This window comes from Arachis hypogaea, chromosome 9, assembly GCF_003086295.3.
Source record: "Arachis hypogaea cultivar Tifrunner chromosome 9, arahy.Tifrunner.gnm2.J5K5, whole genome shotgun sequence".
NCBI classification, from domain to species: Eukaryota; Viridiplantae; Streptophyta; class Magnoliopsida; order Fabales; family Fabaceae; genus Arachis; species Arachis hypogaea.
The window spans coordinates 27,382,857-27,405,100 of NC_092044.1; positions in this window are offsets into that span (position 1 = coordinate 27,382,857).

Genomic DNA, 22,244 nt, shown 5'->3' on the forward strand with positions numbered 1-22,244 from the left:
GGATCACTCAAAAATCTCTTCGTATCCAAATAGGGAGGCTTCCCCCATAAATCTTCAAGAATAACCACAAAGGCCCGCTCAACCTCACTAAACATTTCCCATGTGTAACGTGGCACTCTTACATTCTTTTGCCACTCTAGAGGAAAAGCAGGCTCATCACTTTCATCGAGAAAAAAGGGGCGGGCCCCCTCAACAGCTCAAACTTTAAAGAAGTAGTTCTTGAAGTCCTTAAAGGACTCATCATACATCGCAAACACTTTATGGCCCTGGGAGGACCGGAAAGAAACCCAAGAAGCTTTCTTTTTTGAAGAACCGCCAGCTTGGCGGAAACAAACAAGTAAAGAAAAAGAGTCTGGGAAGGTGTTACATCTAGTTCACGACAGAGAAGTTGGAAAATTTTAATAAAATCCCAGGAATTCGGGTGAAGCTGGGATGGAGCAATGTTACACGACCACAACAGATCGGTTTCAAAAGCAGTAAAAGGAAAAGAAACGTTCAACTGACTAAAAAAGTATTCGTAAGCATAAAAGAAGGGATGCTCTCCCTCAACAGAAGTCGGAAAGCAAACTCTATCATCAAAATCAGGGGCAACAAGCTCGTAATCCTCCTCACGGGCATTGTTACCACAAATCCTATGGGGCTTCCTCAGTTCTGTGCAAAACTCAGCATCTACAACAGAGACACACAACAAAACAAGGGAGTCCAGCCAATCGGACATCCCCTCGGGAACTCTGGACGACATTTCTACAATATTATTGCGAGAAGACATGAGGCCAACTAATCCTACATGTAAGAAAAGAAAATGAGGTTACTACAGACATCTCGGACAAAGGAGAAAACAACTCGGTCAATACTTCTCAGGCAATAAAAGCAGGAAAAGGAAAACCCCAAGACTCAAACCAAAGTCCTGGGGCATCCTTTGGAGGCAGTAACAAGGCAAGGTTTCCAGGAAAATAGTGTGAAGTTTGCACACCAGCATTTCTCAAAAAAAGAACTCAAAACAACAAACACTTTTCACCAAAGAAAAACACAGAAAATCATTACAAAGCCCACCAAGCAGAAACCATTAAAGATACAACCTTTTTTCAAGATCAGGCAATCTCCAAAAGTGAGGAACAGATGTAGATCGAGTATCAGACAGGAAACAACCAAAAGCAACAATAAAACCCTAGAAAGCCTCGACAGAAATACCAAGAAAACCCATAGGAGAAAGATAGGAAAAACACGCTACAGCCACAAGCAAATACAAGACCACGAAAAAGATTCAAACTGTCAAACATGCAAAATCACAACTTCACCAAAAAACTGAAGACAAAGCTACGAAGAAGCAAGGAAGCTAGTACCAACCTGGAAAGAGCAGCGAGCTTCAAAGAAAACTGAAGATGGAAGACGGAATTCGGGAACGCTTTCTCACAAAAGAAAGAACGCGAGCAAGAGCAATGTCGCAGGAAGAAACGTGAAACTCCAGGCGAAAACAGAAGCTCCAGAAACGCCAAACGACGTCGCAACACAGAGGAAGCAGTAACACAAGCGAAAGACAGAGAGCAAAGAGAGAGGCGGAAAAAGTTACAAAGAGGTTACAAGGAAAATAAAGGGAGAGAAACTGTTTTCTGGGTTTTTTCAAAATCAAAGTAAAGAGCCCAGGGGAAACGGGGCAATTAATGCTCAAAATTAAAGAAAGCATTAAACCCTCGCACGTTCCCAAAAAAGCGCTGATATAAAAGCGCGCGCCTTTTAGAGGAAACGTTCTACATTCAAAAACAGCTACAAAGGAATCGACAAAATGCTTGAGTTCGGCTTCACCAAAGAAGAACCGAAGTCAAAGACTCGACCTCAAAAAAAAAAGAAGACCGAGCTCAAGCAGGGGCACTGTTCATACCCTGGGTCGAGATGACCGACCCGGGTTGTTCGACAAACAAAGCGACCGACCTCTTCAGGTCAGGACAAACCGACCTCTTCCCATTTATCTCGGTCAAGTCCCCACGAAAGCCCAAGGAAAGGCCCAAATAGAGGAACACGACCCAAATCCTAAGGCGGCCTTAGCCTATAGAGATAAAGGCGGTTCCGTTGAAAGATACGCTGACCTCAACTCAAAGATAAAAGATAAGATAAGATAATTAACTTATCTTATCCAAAAGGTCACATCTCACCATTATAAATACACTGGAGCACCCAGGTATAACTCATACTCTGATTCTACATAATACCTGCTTAATACCCTTGCTAACTTAAGCATCGGAGTCCCTTGCAGGTACCCCCCACCCTCCGGGGACAAAGGAATCAGCACCTCCACCAAGTCCAACAAGTCGGACACAACAGCTCTGGCCGTCTCCCACCATCCGAACACGTTAGCACCGACCAGTACAGAAGATCTCATCCAAGATCGACCTCCAGTTTCAGGTAACCCTCGGAACATACACCATCATAGATAATACTCTATATAAAAGAGGAATTTCAATACCACTGCTAAAATATGTGCCGACTTTCAACACAAAAGATTTCCTAGAAGAAGTACACAGTGGCATTTGTGGCAATCACCTCGGAGCGCAGGCACTCGCCAAAAAAGTACTTCGGGCAGGATTTTATTGGCCAACCCTACAAAAGAAGCCACAGAATTTGTAAGGACATGTTCACCATGTCAGAAACATGCCAACTTTCACACCGCACCGCTAGAGGAACTCATCAGCGTAACCTCACCTTGGCAATTCGCAAAATGGGGACTCGATCTCCTCGGACCTTTTCCTCAAGGATCGGGACAAGTCAAATTCCTCATAGTAGGAATAGACTACTTCACAAAATGAATCGAGGCAGAACCCCTAGCCAACGCCACAGCTCAAAAAAGTTTGAAATTTCTATATAGAAACATCGTCATAAGGTTCGGAGTTCCATATTCCATCACTACAGACAATGGTACCCAGTTCACAGACGCAGGCTTCAGAGAACTAGCGGCCGACTTGAATATAAAACAACAATTCACCTCTGTTGAGCACCCCCAAGCCAACGGGCAAGCTGAAGCTGCTAACAAAGTTATATTAGCAGGGTTAAAACGGAGATTACAAGATGCAAAGGGAGCCTGGGCTGTGGAGCTCTCACAAGTCCTATGGGCATACCAAACAACTCCACATTCCACGACAAAGGAGCCACCCTTCCGATTAGCTTACGAAATGGAGGCAATGATACTAGTAGAGGTCAAAGAAGGACCACCCAAAGTAATCCATTTTAGCGAAAAAGCCAATTTCCAACTTCAAAGGGAAGAGCTCGACTTACTTCCAGAAATCCGAGAAAGAGCTCGAATAAGGGAACAGGCGTTGAAATGACGAATGGCTTCCAGATACAACCGAAAAGTAATACAGTGGGCCTTTGCTGAAGACGACCTCATCCTAATCCAAAATGACATAGGAACAACTCGACCTGGAGAAGGAAAACTAGCAGCAAACTGGAAAGGACCCTTCCGAGTCATAGAAGTACTGGGAAAGGGCTACTACAGGCTTTCCGAACTCGACGGGCGAGAGCTTCCTAGGTCATGACACGCCTGCAACCTAAGAAGGTACTATAGCTAGGGAGGATAAAATATCTTGGATAAGGCGCACTCTTTCTCCTGAGAAAGGTTTTTTAACTAGGCGCCCAGCCAAGATCTACAAATCACCCGACTTAGGAAATTAACCCCCATCTATATTTGCATTCTCTTTTGATAAAATTTGTTCAGATTCTCTACAAACGCTCAAGTCGTATTATTCTGAAACATTCATCGCCCGATTATAAAGCTACAGATCGACAGAAAGTGAAAACCAAATTCACTGCGCGATCACGATAAAAACGAGGGTTAAGACCCAAATTCTACAAAATCGGCAAGGATGAAAACAGAATAATGCAAGAAGTTATAGAAAGTGATCCATAGAAAGGACCTGACGAGGCCCTAATAAAATGGATTTCTATAAAATAACTTAAAGACTGGCCGGCACAAAAAGTCGGACCAGCCACAACAACCCAAGTTATAAGTAAAGCCCTGGAAAGAGGTCTGACCAACCCTATAAAAGAGGATTACTATAACTTCGAAGAGCCCGACATGATGAATTCGGACTCCTACAAAATGTTACAAAGATAATCCCTGAAAGAGACCTGAACAAGGTCTAAGAAAGAGGATTATCAAGTAACTCGACAAGGCCCGACCTGACGAAGTTGGCCCAGAAAGATATGTTACAAAGATAATCCCTGAAAGAGACCTAAACAAGGTCCAAGAAAGAGGATTATCAAGTAACTCGACAGGGCCCGACTTGACGAAGTTGGCCAAGAAAGATATGTTACAAAGATAATCCCTGAAAGAGACCTGAACAAGGTCCAAGAAAGAGGATTATCAAGTAACTCGACAGGGCCCGACCTGACGAAGTCGGCCCAGAAAGATATGTTACAAAGATAATCCCTGAAAGAGACCTGAACAAGGTTCAAGAAAGAGGATTATCAAGTAACTCGACAGGGCCCGACCTGACGAAGTCAGCTCAGAAAGACGTAAAGCTGCAAAAGGTAATCCCCAAAAGAGACCTGAACAAAGTCCAAGAAAGAGGATTACCAAGTAAACTCGATAAGACCCGACATGATGAAGTCAGCCCCAGGACACAGAAATTACAAAAATAGTCCCCAATAGAGATCTAAACGAGGTCCAAAAAGGAGGATTATAAACAAAACCAAGCCAAATAAATCAAGCTAATCATGACGGACAAAATCCCAGCCTACGAAGGTACCAAGATGAGTGCAAGCAGACATGATATAAAAACTACTAAGTTATGATAATAGCAAGCTCCAGAGGCCACCAAGATCAGCCCTGGAAGCTCGAAAACTACTTTGTTTTTCAAAATAAAGTTGCTAAAACAAGCAACCAAAAGAAGTATCAGCAGTCACCAAAATACCAGTTACAAGACAAAGAGTTCAAAAAGCCCACAAGCCGGGCTATCTACATTAAAAAGGGAGAAAAACTCAGTCAACATTAGAAGACTTTTTCAGCAGCATCAACTCGGGGTGAAGGAGGACGAGTCTGAAGAGGCACTGTATCTACCGTCCCATCATCACGGTTCAAGACTTAGCAACCCGGTTCCCCTTCTGGAAGATTGATCCCAGCAGTAGAAGTTGGAGAAGTCGGCACAGCAGAAGTCTTGGTAGCAGGCAGTGAAGGACGATCATCATCATCATCATCGGGATCATCAGGGATAATTTTACTGTCCTTAACAACATTGTCCATGCTAATAAGGGAAAGGTCGAGATCTGGCGCAAGAACTCGAAATTGCTCTTTCAGATTCTCATAAGCCGCAGTAACACTACCTACAAGATGACCTTGAAGTTCGGTGTAATAAGCCTGAACAGACTCCAACCTACTCCTGAGCTCCATCATCTCTCTATAAGTAGTAACATAGCTATCCTTATGTTTTAGCGCCGTATCCTCGGCCAGTTGCACGGCAGCCGCCAGACCAACAGCTCGGGCCTTTTCCCCCTTCAGCTCCTTCTCCAGCTCGGCCACTTTCACCTCGAGCTCCTCCTTCAAACCCTTAATTCGGTCAAACTCTGATTTTCCCTCCTCCATAAAAGCCTTGGTAGCATGGATAAGAAGATCTTAAGCAGTTCGGTATAAAGCCGCTCCCATGTGTACCAGTGTAATACCACTCCAAGTAATAAAATCCAAATGACGAAGAATGGATACATCATCGGTAGGCATGACACCATAGGGAGCAATCTGTTGATCTACAAACCCAACAGCATCAAAGTCAAGAGCACCAAGGTTAAACGGCTCGACAGTCTGAGGTCTTTTTGGAGGAGGAGCGGCAGAAGGAGAGGAAATACCAGCAGAAGAATCAATCAAATGAACTTGAGGAGTGGGGATAACCTTCCTCGGCCCAATAAAGCTTGTAACCAAAGGCTTAGATGAAACCTGAGAAGTTCCCTCCCCGGCCACCTTGGCCGAAGCATTATGAGCCGCAGTAGCCTTCCTTGCCCTCTTAAAGGCCTTCATGGACTCATTGTTCTTAATCATCTCTGCAAACAAACATCACAAACAGGAAACCAAACTACGAGTCAGAAAAAGATCTCCCAAGAGACAAACACAACAAACAAACCAATAGAAAAAATTGACCACTACCCAACTCAGCTCGGAGAAGAGAGGTGTTAGCTAAAAACTTCTTTGTGTCAAGATGAGGAGGCTCCCCCCAGTTTTCTTCCAGCACAGTCACAAAAGTTTGTTCAGCCTCATCTAACATCTCCCACGAGTATCTCGATACCACTACATTCTTTTGCCACTCTAAAGGAAAGGTGGGCTCATCATTCTCATCCAGAAAAAAAGGGCCGAGCTCCTTCAACAGCTCGGACCCTAGAAAAGTAAATTTTGAAATCGTGAAAAGACTCATCAAACATGGAGAAAACCTTTTTCCCCTGTGAAGCTCGGAAAGAAACCCAAGCGGCTTTCTTCTTCACTACACCAGGATTTGTCAAAACAAAAAGATAAAAGAAGAGAGATTGCGAAGCAGGGATGTCACGACACAGCAGCTGAAATATTTTTATAAAACCCCAGGAATTGGGGTGAAGTTGGGATGGAGTTACATTGCAGGACCATAACAGGTTGGTTTCAAAAGGGGTAAAAGGAAGAGTAATATTCATTTGACTAAAAAAGAAGTTATATGCATAGAAAAAGGGGCGCTCTTCAACAATCCGGGTAGAAAAGCAAACCCTTTCATCAGAAGTTGTAGATACGAGCTCATAATTCTTTTCATCACTACTGTTGCTATAAATCCTATAAAACTACCTAAGTTGCTGACAAAATTCGGAATCAACCAACGAGACGCATAAGAGGACCATAGAATCCACCCAATCGGCCATGCCCTCAGGGACCTGGGAAGACGTCTCAACAATATTTTTGCGAGATGACATGGTTAACTAGTCCTACAAGAAGAAAAGAAGATTGGATTACTCAAAAAACACCTCAGAACACTAATTGAACAACTAGGGCATAAACGGAGGCAACACACAAAACTAAAGCATATAGGTGTCAAAGAAGCCAGGTAAAGCAACAAAAGGAAACCCCAGGACCCAATCCAAAAGGTTCCAGGGGCATCCTTTAGAGGCAGAAAAATGATTCAGGGAAGCCTACAAGCCTACACCTTTACACGTCCCAACAAAAAGCAAATAAAGTCATCAAAATAAGCGTTGATAGAAATTACAACCTCAGTCCAACCAACAGCAAGAACATGCCAAACAGAAAAACAGATAAAAGCGCAATCTTTTCTTCAAAAATCAAACGAATCACTACTCATATAGAAACAGGCAATAACATGCAAAAGCCTTAGGAAGCTTCAACTGCCAAGGGAACATCAGAGAAGAAAAAGCCAGAAATCGTAGTAACAAAAAATACAGAAAAGCGAAAAGGTTCAAACTTTCTAAAATATACACTCAAACAAAAACCCTACTGTACCAGGAAGTAGAACAATGCAAGCAAAAAAGAGAAGCACGCGGAGAGCGAAGACGAAGAGATCAGGAATTGTCGTTGAAAGCAAAAAGAGCACCCACGATCGCCAAACAATGTCACAAAGAGAAACGCGAAAGGGCAGACGACAGACGAAAATAGCAAAAGTGAGAAAGAAAAGGGGAAGTTACAGAAAGGAGAAAAAATAGTCTCCGTGTGTGAAGTTCAAAATAAAAAGAAGAAAGAGAAACAGGGCATTGAAAACCAATTAATGGGGGCATTAAAAACCCTCGCGTATTCCCATGACCAGGGCACTAACGCAAAAGCGCGCGCTTTCAGAGGAAACGGAACAGAAATGTTCCGCATTCAAAAAAAAAGGGAAAACTCTACAAAGAAGAAATCGACAAAATGCTCGAGTTCGGCTTCACCAAAGAAGGGTCGAAGTCCTAAAACTAAAGACTCGACCTCAAAAAGGAAGACCGAGCTCGAGCAGGGCACTGTTCATACCCTGGGTCGAGCTGTCCGACCCGGGATGTTCTACGGACAAAGTGACCGACCTCTTCAAATCAGGATGATCCGACCTCTTCTCAAAGAGCTTGGCTAAACTACCAGGAAAGCCCAATAAAGGGCCCAAAACAGAGGAACACAACCCGAATCCAAAGGCAGCCCAAGCCTATAGAGATAAAGGCGATTCCCTTAAAGATAAGACGACCTCGCTCAAAGATAAAAGATAAGATAAGATAATTAACTTATCTTATCTAAGAAAGGTCGCTCCACACCATTATAAATACACTGGAGCACCCAAGTATAACTCATACTCTGATTCTACTCAATACTTGCTTAATACCATTGCTAACTTAAGCATCGGAGTCCCTTGCAGGTACCCCCCACGCTCCGGGGATGAAGGATCAGCATCACCACTAAGTCCATCTGATCGGACTCCACAGCTCTGACCAGCATGGAAGATCTCGTCCGAGATCGACTTACAGTTTCAGGTAACCCTCGGAACACTTACCTTTTCCCATATACGCTTTCTTTCTTTATTTTCCCTTTTTTTCACTACCAAGGCCGAAGCCTCCCTACCCATTCTCCTCTATCTTTTTTTCTTGTTCCTTTCGTTTGCGTCACTTATTTTTCGTTTTCATTTTACTCAGGGACGAGCAAAGCTTTTAAGTTTAGTGTTGGGTGCTCTGCTTTGGTCCTTCATTTTTTTTACTATCTCCAGGGCACTCAAGATTGGAGAATCCCCATCAAGGAAGAGAAAAGAAAAGGCCCCGCATCCAATCCTTGGGATTTCACTAGGTTCTCCTCTTTAACACATGAGGCACACTTTTATGAGGTGGTGCACAAGAAGAAGGTGATTCCCGAAGTCCCCTTCTATCTGAAGGATAATGAGTATCCGGGGATTTTATATTAGATTTTGATATGGGATTGGGAAGTTTTGGCCAACCCCACAACTGAGGTTGGAGCACTGATGGTGAGAGAGTTCTGCACCAATACTTGGGTGACATATAAGCATGCAAGAGGCGTGAACCCAGAGCCAAAGAATTGGCGCACCATGGTCAGAGGACACATCTTGGATTTTAGCCCAAACAGTGTGAGGGTGGCACTACAGTTACCACCATCTGGAGGAGACCCTCATTCATACACTCGGAGGATCAACACTGACCAGAGGCTGGATCAAGTTCTTGCTGACATCTGCCTTCTCGATTCTCAGTGGAGGAGGGATTCTAAAGGTCAGTCATACTAGCTAGGAAGGCATGACCTCAAGCCAGTAGCTAGAGGATGGTTGGAGTTCATCCAACGCTCCATCAGCCCAACTAGTAACTATTCTAAGGTTACAGTCAAGAGAGTAGTGATAATTCACTATATTATGCTCGACAATGAGGGTGGAGGTGCATGAGGTGATACCTCAGGAGATTTACAAGATAGCTGATAAGTCCTCCACCACTGCAAGACTGGCTTTCCCTCATCTCATTTACCGACTATGTGCAGTAGTTGGAGCTCACATTGAGGGTGATACCTCGATTGACATTAAGAGGCCAATCACGAAGAAGGGTATGGAACATGCTAGAGAGCTTGGGCATGGGCCACAGCAGGAGCCAGTTCCACCACCTCCACAGGATATCCCAGAGATGCCTCAGGAGATGTACCTCCCTCCCCGTAACTGCTGGTATCAGTTGACCACATCTTTAGGAGAGCTAACATCATCGGTTGATTAGCTGAGGTTGGAGCATCAGGATCATGCTGCACTGCTCTATCAGATGATGGAGGAGCAGAGAAGGTAGGGGCGTGATATTGAAGAGCTTAAACGCTCTAGCGGATTCCTGGAGGGAGCAGCAACCACCATCACTAAGGTGGTTAAGTTTTATTCTCCCTTTATCTTGATTTTGTTTTCAATTATTTCATTCTATTTCTTGTTTTCTTTTCTAAAGTTTGCATGATCACTATTAGGATTTCCTTACTTTCTAATTTAGTTAGTTATTTCAGTATTTTATGAAAAGATGTCTCATGTATTCTGCACTGAACTTAAACAAAAATCTAAAGAAAAAGAAGTAATGAACTGCATGACACTTTGAGTTATATATAGTTGCTCTAATGTGATTGCACTATCTCTATTCTGAATGCATGAATTAACCGTGCATATTCGATGTTGGAGTTGAAAATATTGGTTTTTTAGGAACAAGAACTTAGAGAAGTATTATTGATTCTCTAAAGTAAGAAAAAGATTGATTCTTGAAGCAAAAGAAACAAGAAAAGAATTGAAATAAAAAGAAAAAAAGAAAAAGGTCCAAGGCTTTGAGCATCAATGGTTAGGAGGGTCAAAATTGATCTAAAGCTCAAAAGAGTAGTTTTCCCTAACCATATGCTTGTGGTGTGAAAGTATCAAGTAATCCTTGAGACTGAACACTTAAAGTCGTGACCCAATGCTCTTACAGAGTATGCAAGACTCTGAGCACCACTCTCTGGGAGAAAAAGAAAGAGAAAATTCGAACCCAATAAGTTCCCCAGTTAAGTGCTTGTAGTGTTTATGTATCAAGTTAAATTTGAAAACAAAACACTTAGAGTCACGACTAGGCTCAAAGGTGCAAACCACTAAGGAAAACAAAAGTTGTGTTCAAGAATCAATTAAAGCCTAAAGGAGAGAATCTATAATATCATCCGAGTTCTAGTTCCAAGGGATGCTGATATTTCTGAGCTTCAAAGGATGGTGAGATGCCAAAGTTATTCAGAAGTAGAGTGTCATAAGTCTCGTTCAGTAACTAGACTTAAACTTCATTGACAACTCAAAGTTTTAAGCATTATCTCTTCTTTGGTCCTATATTGTTTTGGTTGCTTGAGGACAAGCAATGGTTTAAGTTTGGTGTTATGATGCGTGAGCATTTTATACCCTTTTTACTAGCATTTTTTAGTTGTTTTTAGTAAGAATTTATTTAGTTTTACTTGATTTTAGTGCAAAATTCCTCTTTGGATGCTACTTTGAGTTGTTTTAGGTGAATTTCGAAGCAATTTGGTTGAGTTTGGAACAAAAAGGAGAAATGCTTGCAACACCTCCCATGGGCGCTAAATGCTTATTTGGTGTTTAGCGCAGGCAGAGGACCTTAGCTTGCACGAGTCGTACTCCCCTTAGGGCGTTTCACGCCCAAGCTGGTTCACACCAAGAGCAGGCCGAAGTCACCCCCTCTTTGGACCTCCAAGTGGATTTAGCACTTATTAGTTTTATTTTAATTTCCTTTTATAATCTTTATTTACAAACGGAATCTTTTTTTTAGGTCTAGAATTTATTACTAGGTTAGTATATAAGGAATAAGATGCACTCCTTCTAGGGCATCTAGGAGCTGGCATCAAGCATCATTAGATGAAATTGTGTTTTCTCTGTAAGTAAACCTCTCTTAGTTAAGGTTAGGAGCTCTGTTTATTTCTATGTATTAGAATTATTATTCTTCTATTTTAATTTATGTTTGATTCAATTCTAAGGATTTTTTTATTTCTTAATCTTATGAACTGGGTGGAACGAGAGTATGGCCCTTTTCTACATGAGTTCTTGTGATTCTCGAGAGAGTTATCTCGCTTGAACTACAGCTTGAAAACACTCCTCTTAGATGGCTAATTACACAAACCGATGGGGTTAAGCAACATTTATCCAACCAGTTTGGGGTGATTAGGTCCTTCGTGGTATAAATTAGTTTTTTGAACTTTACCCTCTAATCTGAGTTAAGTGACCACAAGAGTGGCGGTTGACGAAGGTTAGAGGAGGCTAAATCACTAAGAGATTAGGGTTTAGACACTTACAGTTTGCCATAGAATAAATCATTCATTATTAAAATAGTTAGTACGACTTTTTAACCTGGTAAGATAAACATCTTTGAAGCCTTAACTGTTTTCTTACATTATTTTCACACTAAACTATGTATTGCTTTCTTTATTTCTCTTGCTTATTGTTTATGCGTTTTTAACAACCAAAATTCCTTTTTCTCTACTTCACCTGACTAAGTCCAACAAGACAACCATTGCTTGCTCAGTCCGATAATCGTCGTGGGATTGACCCTCACTCACCTGAGGTATTACTTGAATGACCCAATGCACTTGCCAGTTAAGTTGTGTGAGTTCACAACTTGCACACTAACCAGTAGATCTGACCTTAGGTAGAGGCCCCGAGGATGATGCCTCTGTAGCAGGGAGGGATGAGGACTTCCGATCTCAAAGGCAATTATACGACGATGGCGTGCGACGCATGGCGAAAAAGGCGCCAAGGACAGCACCGTCGCGAAGGGGAAGATAAAGGATGCAGATCTTGAAATAGCAGAGGAGGAGGGAGTGCTTCGTAGCGGCGGCTTCGCGCTGCAAGAAGGAGAACCGCGAGCAACGACTAGTCCCCTAGAGGCAGCAAGTCGTTCTCGCTATAAGTAAACTATTTATGCAAATAAATAAAAACATTTAAATTATAAATTTATTTACATAAAAAAGTTTACTTGAATAATAAATATATTTAGTAAAATAATTAACTTAAATGTCTATATAATATAATGCAAATGAAAATGTTTCTTAGGATAACTAATTACTACACTAATAAATGTCTATTTTATTTAATTTAAATAAAATTATTTAATTAAATAGTGAATAATGTAACACCCTCACTACCAGAATGTCACACTTCCGGCTCCGCCACTCTGATAGCAAGTATTACGACTACTTTATATACTTAATATTAAAATAGGAGCCTGTGACTCAACACCGTATCGTTGATTCTTTTGAAAACCGGAAATAAATACTTTATCTTAAAAAACAAGTAGGCATAGATTCATATACAAGACTTCTTACATAATATCTTATAATATAATATACATATACATATATATATATATATATATATATATATATATATATATATATATATATATATATATATATATATATATATATAACATACAACTCCTACCCCCTCTTACAAAATTATAAAAACAAAAACGAGGGAAAAAATAATCTAATTAATACAACAACATATAAACCAAAAGCAGTATAACTCTTCTTAATACTTTTTCATCTGGTTCCTGAAAAGGTAAAGCTGTAGGGGGTGAGAACCTAACCACATGGTCTCACCACGGAGTTTCAAAGTTTTCATAAGAAGATATTTAATAAGAAAGTTGTTTTCAAGCTCAGTGATTATCATTGTCTTATGAATCTTTTAAAAACCAATAGGAAATTGTCAAAACCTTTTCAAAAAAAAATGATTAATCTTCCAGAAATCCGAAACCTTTCCTTTCTTATAAGAAAATCTCAATCAGAAATTAACCACGCAATCAAACAACACAATCATTAATTCAGCATCAAAGATTATTCTCAAATGTAGCACGCCAGGACAAACACAAGCAAGACAGACAAGGAAAGCACAGGTTTAGGTAGCAGTTACAGCAAATAGTTCAAGTAGCAGTTAAGAACAGTTTAGCAAGTAGGCAAACCAAAACAAGTTCAAACCCAAGCAAAGCATTCAAATGCATATGATGCATGCCTGTCCTATGGCTGATGAGGCTCATCTATCGGTTATCCAGCCAACTCGACAAGTCTGAATTGAACTTAGACTATCCCCCAACGTGCATCCCCAAGAGTCTATGCATAGCTTTTTCTCAAATAATCAATATTGCTCAATGGGGGTTACATTCCCGGGAATTTATATAGTGCCCAGTCACACTTACGTCGTAGGGTCAACAGAGTATCAAGTTTTCAACCTGGTGCACGTGGTGACAAGCCATGGTACTTTATCCAGGGAACCTCGTATCTCAGATAATTCAAATTCACAAGCCATGTTAATAATTCAAAGTTCATATCTCAACATTCTCAACATCATAATCATTCATCAATCCAAATCTCATTTCCAAATTCATTCAAAAACCATATTTCAAAGAAAATCCTCGTCATCCTTCTTTCCATTCCGTTCATTAACAATCCCAATTCAATACAGAATTCTTTCTTTGATAAATAAATCAATCTTAAAACATATAATTTTTAAAAACAAATCTTTTTAATTAGTTACTTCAAATAAAACTTCCAATTTTATAAAACTTCAACAACATCTCCTCTAAAACTCGGACACTGCCACCCTTTTCGGGTCCCATCCAAACATTTCTCAAACCTTTTCTCAACCATTTCCAAATCTTAAATATTTTCTAGAGTTGAACCAGTTCCAATACCAATTTATTTTCAAATCAAACCAATTCCAACAATAAAACTCTTTTTAAAATCAAATCAGCTCAAATATTGAATCATTTATAAAATCAGACCAACTCAAAATCAAACCGCTCCCAGAATCAATTTATTTTCATATCTCAAATTATTTTCAAAATCGATTCATTTATATTACCAAGTAAACTCTAAAACAAAGAAAATCCACCTTTCATAATAATCAAGTAAATAATATTTCAAACCGGCTTTTATCAACAACCATACACCAATCACGCAATCAAGTACCCAATAATCCAGTCCAACAAACCATCACATCCATAAGACAAATATAATCACAAAAATATATCTTTTTTGCGTCAATATCTATTTATCACAACTCTATAATGTAAAATAGATTTTAAGAAAAACCCTTACCTCAGTTAGCTGAGTCTACGTAACTTATTGTGATAATTCCCTTTTCTTTCAATTCATGGCGACAGTGACAACAATAACCCCCACGGAAACAGCAACAACCTCGACGCCTCTTATAACAACCGTGTCAATACGAATTGCAATGACAGTGACTGAAACAATTTCAAGAAAACGAAGACAAGGACATATATCAAAAATTGAATCAAAACCAGCATATGACAACAATAATTATAAGGGTTCTAGATGAAAAACTCACTTCAGCTACAGAAAAATAGAGCGGTGAGCTGCAAGAAGCAGAAATCAAACCAGGAAATCCGTTTTGGCAGTGGTAGCATTAACCTGAGTGATTAAGGCAGCAGAGATACCAACAATAATCAGAACAGTGGAACAAAATAGAAGTGGAACAGGTTTCAAGAAAGCAAGAGACAGGGTTATCGGTAAATCTGGCCCGGTTCGGCAACAGCGTAGGCAAGGCTTCTCTTGGCGGTGAGACACGAAGGTGGCAACCCTGGTGACAGCCAGGTGATGAGCGGATAGTTTATACACTTTTTGGTATTGTTTTTAGGTAGTTTTTAGTATGTTTTAATTAATTTTTAGTATATTTTTATTAGTTTTTAAGCAAAATTTACATTTCTGGACTTTACTATGAGTTTGTGTGTTTTTCTGTGATTTCAGGTATTTTCTGGCTGAAATTGAGGGACCTGAGCAAAAATCTGATTTAGAGGCTGAAGAAGGGTTGCAGATGCTGTTGGATTCTGACCTCTCTGCACTCAAAGTGGATTTTCTAGAGCTACAGAACTCTAATTGGCGCGCTCTTAATTGCATTGGAAGGTAGACATCAAGGGCTTTCCAGTAATATATAATAGTCCATACTTTGTTCAAGTTTTGATGACGTAAAATGGCATCAAAACGCCAGCTCTCTGCCCTTTTCTGGCGTTAAAACGCCAGAACTGGCATAAAAGTTGGAGTTAAACGCCCAAACTGGCACCAAAGCTGGCGTTTAACTCCAGGAACAGCCTATGCACGTGAAAGCTTCAATACTCAGCCCCAGCACACACCAAGTGGGTCCCAGAAGTGGATTTATGCATTATCTATCTTAGTTTACTCATTTGCTATAAACCTAGGCTACTAGTTGAGTATAAAAACTACTTTTAGAGATTTATTTTGTACCTCATGACATTTTCACATTTTACATTGTATCTCTATGGCATGAGTCTCTAAACTCCATTTTTGGGGATAAGGAGCTCTGTTGTGTCTCGATGGATTAATGCAATTACCACTGTTTTCTATTCAATCATGCTTGTTTCCATTCTAAGATATTCTTTCGCACTTAAACATGATGAATGTGATGATCCGTGACACTCATCACCATTCTCAACTTATTAACGCATGCCTGACAACCACCTCCATTCTATCTTAGATTGAATGTGTATCTCTTGGGTTCCTGGTTCACGAATTTGAGTACCTCTCCTGACAACAGAGTGTTCGAATTCGTGCATCCAGAGTCTTCGTGGTATAAGCTAGAATTATTCGCGGCCATTCCTGAGATCCAGAAAGTCTAAAACTTGTCTGTGGTATTCCGAGTAGGATCTGGGAAGGGATGACTGTGACGAGCTTCAAACTCGCGAGTGTTGGGCGTAGTGACAGACGCAAAAGGATCACTGGATTCTATTCCAACATGATCGAGAACCGACAGATGATTAGTTGTGCGGTGACAGAGCACATGGACCATTTTCACTGAGAGGATGGAAAGTAGCCATTGACAACGGTGACACCCTACATACAGCTTGCCATGGAAGGAACCTTGCGTGTGTGAAGAAGAAGACTGTAGGAAAGCAGAGATTCAGAGACAGAGCATCTCCAAAACTCCAACCTATTCTCCATTGTTGAATCACAAGTACCTTTTATTTCATGTTCTTTTATTATATTGCAAACAAAAACCCTTTTCATCATTAATCTCCTGACTAAGAGTTACAAGGTAACCATAGCTTGCTTCAAGCCGACAATCTCCGTGGGATCGACCCTTACTCAAGTAAAGTATTACTTGGACGACCCAGTGCATTTGCTGGTTAGTTGTACGAAATTGCAAGTGTGATTGCAATTTCGTGCCCCAAGTTTTTGGTGCCGTTTCCGGTGATTGTTCGAGTTTGAACAACTGACAGTTTATCTTGTTGCTTAGATTAGGAAAATTTTGTCTTTTGGGTCAGAATCTTTTATTTTCTTTTCACAAAAATTTATTATTTTTCTTTTAGATTCTTCTGTTTGAGTCTAGTTGCATGTTTTAAGTTGGGTGTTTTCTTGTTAGTTTTTATTTTCCGAAAATTTATTTTTGGTTTTCTAAAAATTTTAAGTTTGGTATTCTTTTTTTTATGTTCTTGAATCCTTTGAGTCTTTGAATTTTTGTTCTTTGTGTTCTTGTGAATCTTCAAAGTGTTCTTGAGTCCTTGTGTTTTGATCTTAAAATTTTTAAGTTTGGTGTTCCTTGGTGATTTCTCCAAATTTTCGAAAATTTCGCATTAAATTAGTCATCAATTTTAAAAAAATCAAATCTTTTTAAATTGTCTTCAATCACATCTTTTTTTTCAAAACTTCCTAACCACTTTCTCTTTCTTCATTTTTTCGAAAATCCTAATAAAAAAATTTTCAAATCTTTCTTTTTACTTTATCTTTTTTTAGTTTCCAATTTTCTTTTTTTGTTAATTTTTTTCAATATATATATATAATAAAATAAAATAAAATTCTTATCCACATCATCTCCCTTACTCCATCATGGACCTAAGTGAAAATGAACAGTTCAGAATGATTTTGGGATCATATGCTAATCCCACTACTGCTTCATATGGGGGTAGTATCTATATACCCCCATTAAAGCTAGTAATTTTGAGCTAAACCCTCAGTTCATTATCATGGTGCAGCAAAATTACCAGTATTCCGGTCTTCCACAAGAAGAACTTACTGAGTTTCTGGCACAGTTTTTACAAACTGCTGGCAGAATACGTGATAAGGAGGTAGATCAGGATGTCTACAGACTATTATTGTTTCCATTTACTGTGAAAGATCAAGCTAAGAGGTGGTTAAATAACCAACCCACAGCAAGCATAAAAACATGGAAATAGCTGTCAGAAAAATTTCTGAATCAATATTTTCCTCCAAAAAGGATGACACAGCTAAGGCTGGACATCCAAGGCTTCAAACAAGGAGATGATGAATCTCTTTATGATGCTTGGGAGAGGTACAGAGAGATGCTAAGGAAATGTCCATCTGAAATGTTTTCAGAATGGGTGTAGTTAGACATCTTTTACTATGGGCTTACAGAAAAAGCTCAGTTATCTCTAGACCACTCAGCTGGTGGATCTATACACATGAGAAAGACGATTGAAAAAGCTCAAGAGCTTATAGATACAGTTGCCAGAAATTAGCATCTGTACTTAAGAAGTGAGTCCTCCAGAACAAGTTGCTGAACTCAACCAGCAATTACTCACTCTAACAAAACAGTTAGCAGAATTTAAAGAGATGTTACAGGATACTCAAGATGCTAATAAGAATATGGAAGCAAAACTTGACCAGAGAAAACAACAATTATCTAAACAAATAACAAAAGAATGTCAAGATGTTCAATTAAGGAGTGGAAAAACATTAAATACATCAACTCAAAGCAACAGAAAGTCAAGAAAGAACAACTGACAGAGGACGAGCAGAATGCTATCCAAAATCCCTCTGAGGACAGTAAGAGCCCAGAGAGGAATGATTCTGGCGTTCAAACACCAGAAAAGGGTGAAAAGTTGGCGTCAAACGCCAATTCCATGTCCAGTTCTGGCGTTCAAACACCAGAAAAGGGTAGGAATTTAGCATTAAACACCCATTCCTCCTCCTATCCTGGTGTTCAAACACCAATGAGGAATCAGACACCTACAAGTGCTGATAATAACTCATTCAAGAAGGCTTCTCAACCTGCCTCTGTAGGAAATAAACCTGCAGCAACTAAGGTTGAAGAATATAAAGCCAAATTACCTTATCCTCAGAAACTCCACCAAGCAGAACAGGATAAACAATTTGTCCGCTTTGCAGACTATCTCAGGACTCTTGAAATAAAGATTCCGTTTGCAGAGACACTTGAGCAAATACCCTCTTATGCTAAGTTCATGAAAGAGATCTTAAGCCATAAGAAGGATTAGAGAGAAACTGAAAAAGTTTTCCTCACTGAAGAATGCAGTACAGTCATTCTCAAAAGCTTACCAGAGAAGCTTAAGGAACCCGGAAGCTTTACGATACCTTGCACATTAGAGGGTACTTGTACCAAAACAGCTCTATGTGATCTTGGGGCAAGTATCAACCTAATCCCTGCATCCACTATCAGAAAGCTTGGCTTGACTGAAGAGGTCAAACCAACTTGGATCTGTCTTCAATTTGCTGATGGCTCAATTAAATATCCATCAGGCATAATTGAGGACATGATTGTCAAGGTTGGACCATTTGCCTTTCCCACTGACTTTGTAGTACTGGAAATGGAGGAGCACAAGAGTGCAACTCTCATTCTAGGAAAACCTTTCCTAGTAACTGGACGAACCCTCATTGACGTTCAAAAAGGAGAATTAACCCTGAGAGTCAATGAGGATGAGTTTAAGTTGTGTTGTCAAAGCTATGCAGCATCCAGACACATCAAGCGACTGCATGAGTGTTGATATTATTGACTCCCTGGTAGAGGAGATTAATATGGCTGAGAGTCTCGAATCAGAGCTAGAGGACATCTTTAAAGATGTTCAGCCTGACCTGGAGGAACCAGAGAAAATAGAAGCACCTCTGATAACTCCTCAAGAAGAGAAGAAGCCTTCTAAACCCGAGCTCAAACCATTACCACCCTCCCTGAAATATGCGTTTCTGGGAGAGAATGGTACCTTTCCTGTGATCATAAGCTCTGCCTTAGAGCCACAGGAGGAGAAAGCACTACTTCATGTGCTAAGGACACACAAGACAGCTCTTGGATGGTCCATAAGTGATCTTAAGGGAATTAGCTCTTGGATAGTTTATACGCTTTTTGGCATTGTTTTTAGGTAGTTTTTAGTATGTTTTAATTAGTTTTTAGTATATTTTTATTAGTTTTTAAGCAAAAATCACATTTTTGGACTTTACTATGAGTTTGTGTATTTTTCTGTGATTTCAGGTATTTTTTGGCTGAAATTGAGGAACCTGAGCAAAAATCTGATTTAGAGGCTGAAGAAGGGCTGAAGATGCTGTTGGATTCTGACCTCCCTGCACTCAAAGTGGATTTTCTGGAGCTACAGAACTCCAATTGGCGCGCTCTTAATTGCGTTGGAAGGTAGACATCAAGGGCTTTCCAGTAATATATAATAGTCCATACTTTGTGTAAGTTTTGATGATGTAAAATGGCGTCAAAACGCCAGCTCTCTGCCCTTTTCTGGCGTTAAAATGCCAGAACTAGCATAAAAGTTGGAGTTAAACGCCCAAACTGGCACCAAAGCTGGCGTTTAACTCCAGGAACAGTCTATGCACGTGAAAGCTTCAATACTTAGCCCCAGCACACACCAAGTGGGTCCTAGAAGTGGATTTATGCATTATCTATCTTAGTTTACTCATTTGCTATAAACCTAGGCTACTAGTTTAGTATAAAAACTACTTTTAGAGATTTATTTTGTACCTCATGACATTTACACATTTACATTGTATCTCTATGGCATGAGTCTCTAAACTCCATTTTTGGGGGTGAGGAGCTCTGCTGTGTCTCGATGGATTAATTCAATTACCACTGTTTTCTATTCAATCACACTTGTTTCCATTCTAAGATATTCATTCGCACTTAAACATGATGAATGTGATGATCCGTGACACTCATCACCATTCTCAACTTATGAACGTGTGCCTGACAACTACCTCCGTTCTATCTTAGATTGAATGTGTATCTCTTGGGTTCCTGGTTCATGAATTTGAGTACCTCTCCTGACAACAGAGTGTTTGAATTCGTACATTCAGAGTCTTCGTGGTATAAGCTAGAATTATTGGCGGCCATTCCTGAGATCCGGAAAGTCTAAACCTTGTCTGTAGTATTCCGAGTAGGATCTGGGAAGGGATGACTGTGACAAGCTTCAAACTCGCAAGTGTTGGGCGTAGTGACAAACGCAAAAGGATCACTAGATTCTATTCCAACATGATCGAGAACCGACAGATGATTATCTGTGCGGTGACAGAGCACATGGACCGTTTTCACTGAGAGGATGGGAAGTAGCCATTGACAATGGTGACACCCTACATACAGCTTGCCATGGAAGGAACCTTGCGTGTGTGAAGAAGAAGACTGTAGGAAAGCAGAGATTCAGAGACAGAGCATCTCCAAAACTCCAACATATTCTCCATTATTGAATCACAAGTACCTTTTATTTCATGTTCTTTTAATATATTGCAAACAAAAACCCTTTTCATCATTAATCTCCTGACTAAGAGTTACAAGGTAACCATAGCTTGCTTCAAGCCGACAATCTCCGTGGGATCGACCCTTACTCACGTAAGATATTACTTGGACGACCCAGTGCACTTGCTGGTTAGTTGTACAGAATTGCAAGTGTGATTGCAATTTCGTGCACCACCAGGCGTGGCGGTGGCTGAAGCTTCATCGACGGTGACTTGGCAGTGGCCTGAACAGCGATGGCAAGGTATGAACGGCAGCTACTGGGTGACACTGGCTCCGACGGCGCGCAAGTCTTTTTCCTCCTCCTCTCTTTAATCACGTCACTCCCTCTCTCCGCGGCGGTGTCACAGCAGTAGTGATGAGCTTCAGCAGCGGCGAATTGCTGGCGACGGAGGTCTGGCAGTGGCGAACGACTTCTACTCGGCAGACTCAACGGCGTCTGGTACAGTGGCGGCATCTCCCCTTTCTCCATCGTAGGCTCTCTCGTTCCTCTCTCACTCTCCCTCAGCTGACTAGTCGATAGTGACGGCGACGCGGGTTCAAAACAGCGATGCCTCTCCTTCGACACGGTTGGACAGCAACGCGACACGGCGCAGTGAGCAGCGGTGAGGCAGCAGCACGGTCTTCTCTCTCTTCTCCTTCCTCAGCTCTCCCCCCTCTCTCTTCTCTGTGTGACCTGACGGCGTGACAGCAGTGACATCCGCTGGTGACGCCCTCACTCTTCTCTCCCCTTCTCCTTCCTTCCTCGGTCCCCCTTCCTTCTTCCCCTTTCTTTCTTTTTGTTTCCTTTTTGAAGTTGTTGCTGTGTGTGTAAAGAAGAGTGTAGTGCGTTGTGTGTGTGTTGTGCTGAGTGAGGAGAGTGGTGGCAGGTGTGGATGAGGTGAGTGTGTGGTTAGAAATTAGTGTTAGGAATAGTTTAGTAATTTTGAATAAAATTATGGGTAATAGAGTAATTGAAAATTTATTTTAATCCAACAATAATATTTATAAAAATATTATCTAATTATCAAATTACGATTTATTTTCGAATTAATACTCAAATACAAGAATTAAAGATAATATAATTAATTTTCTTTATTCATAAAAATTAATGTATCAAATTATAAAAATATCAATTATTTAGATTAAATCATATAAAATTTTTATTATTTTATAATTATCAACTTTATAATTTAAATATAGAGAATAATTCAATAATTATAAAATTAGATAAAATTCTAATTTAAATAGCCAAACCTCATTATTTTCGAATTTTCAAAACTTTAAATCATAAATAGGAAAATAATCCAT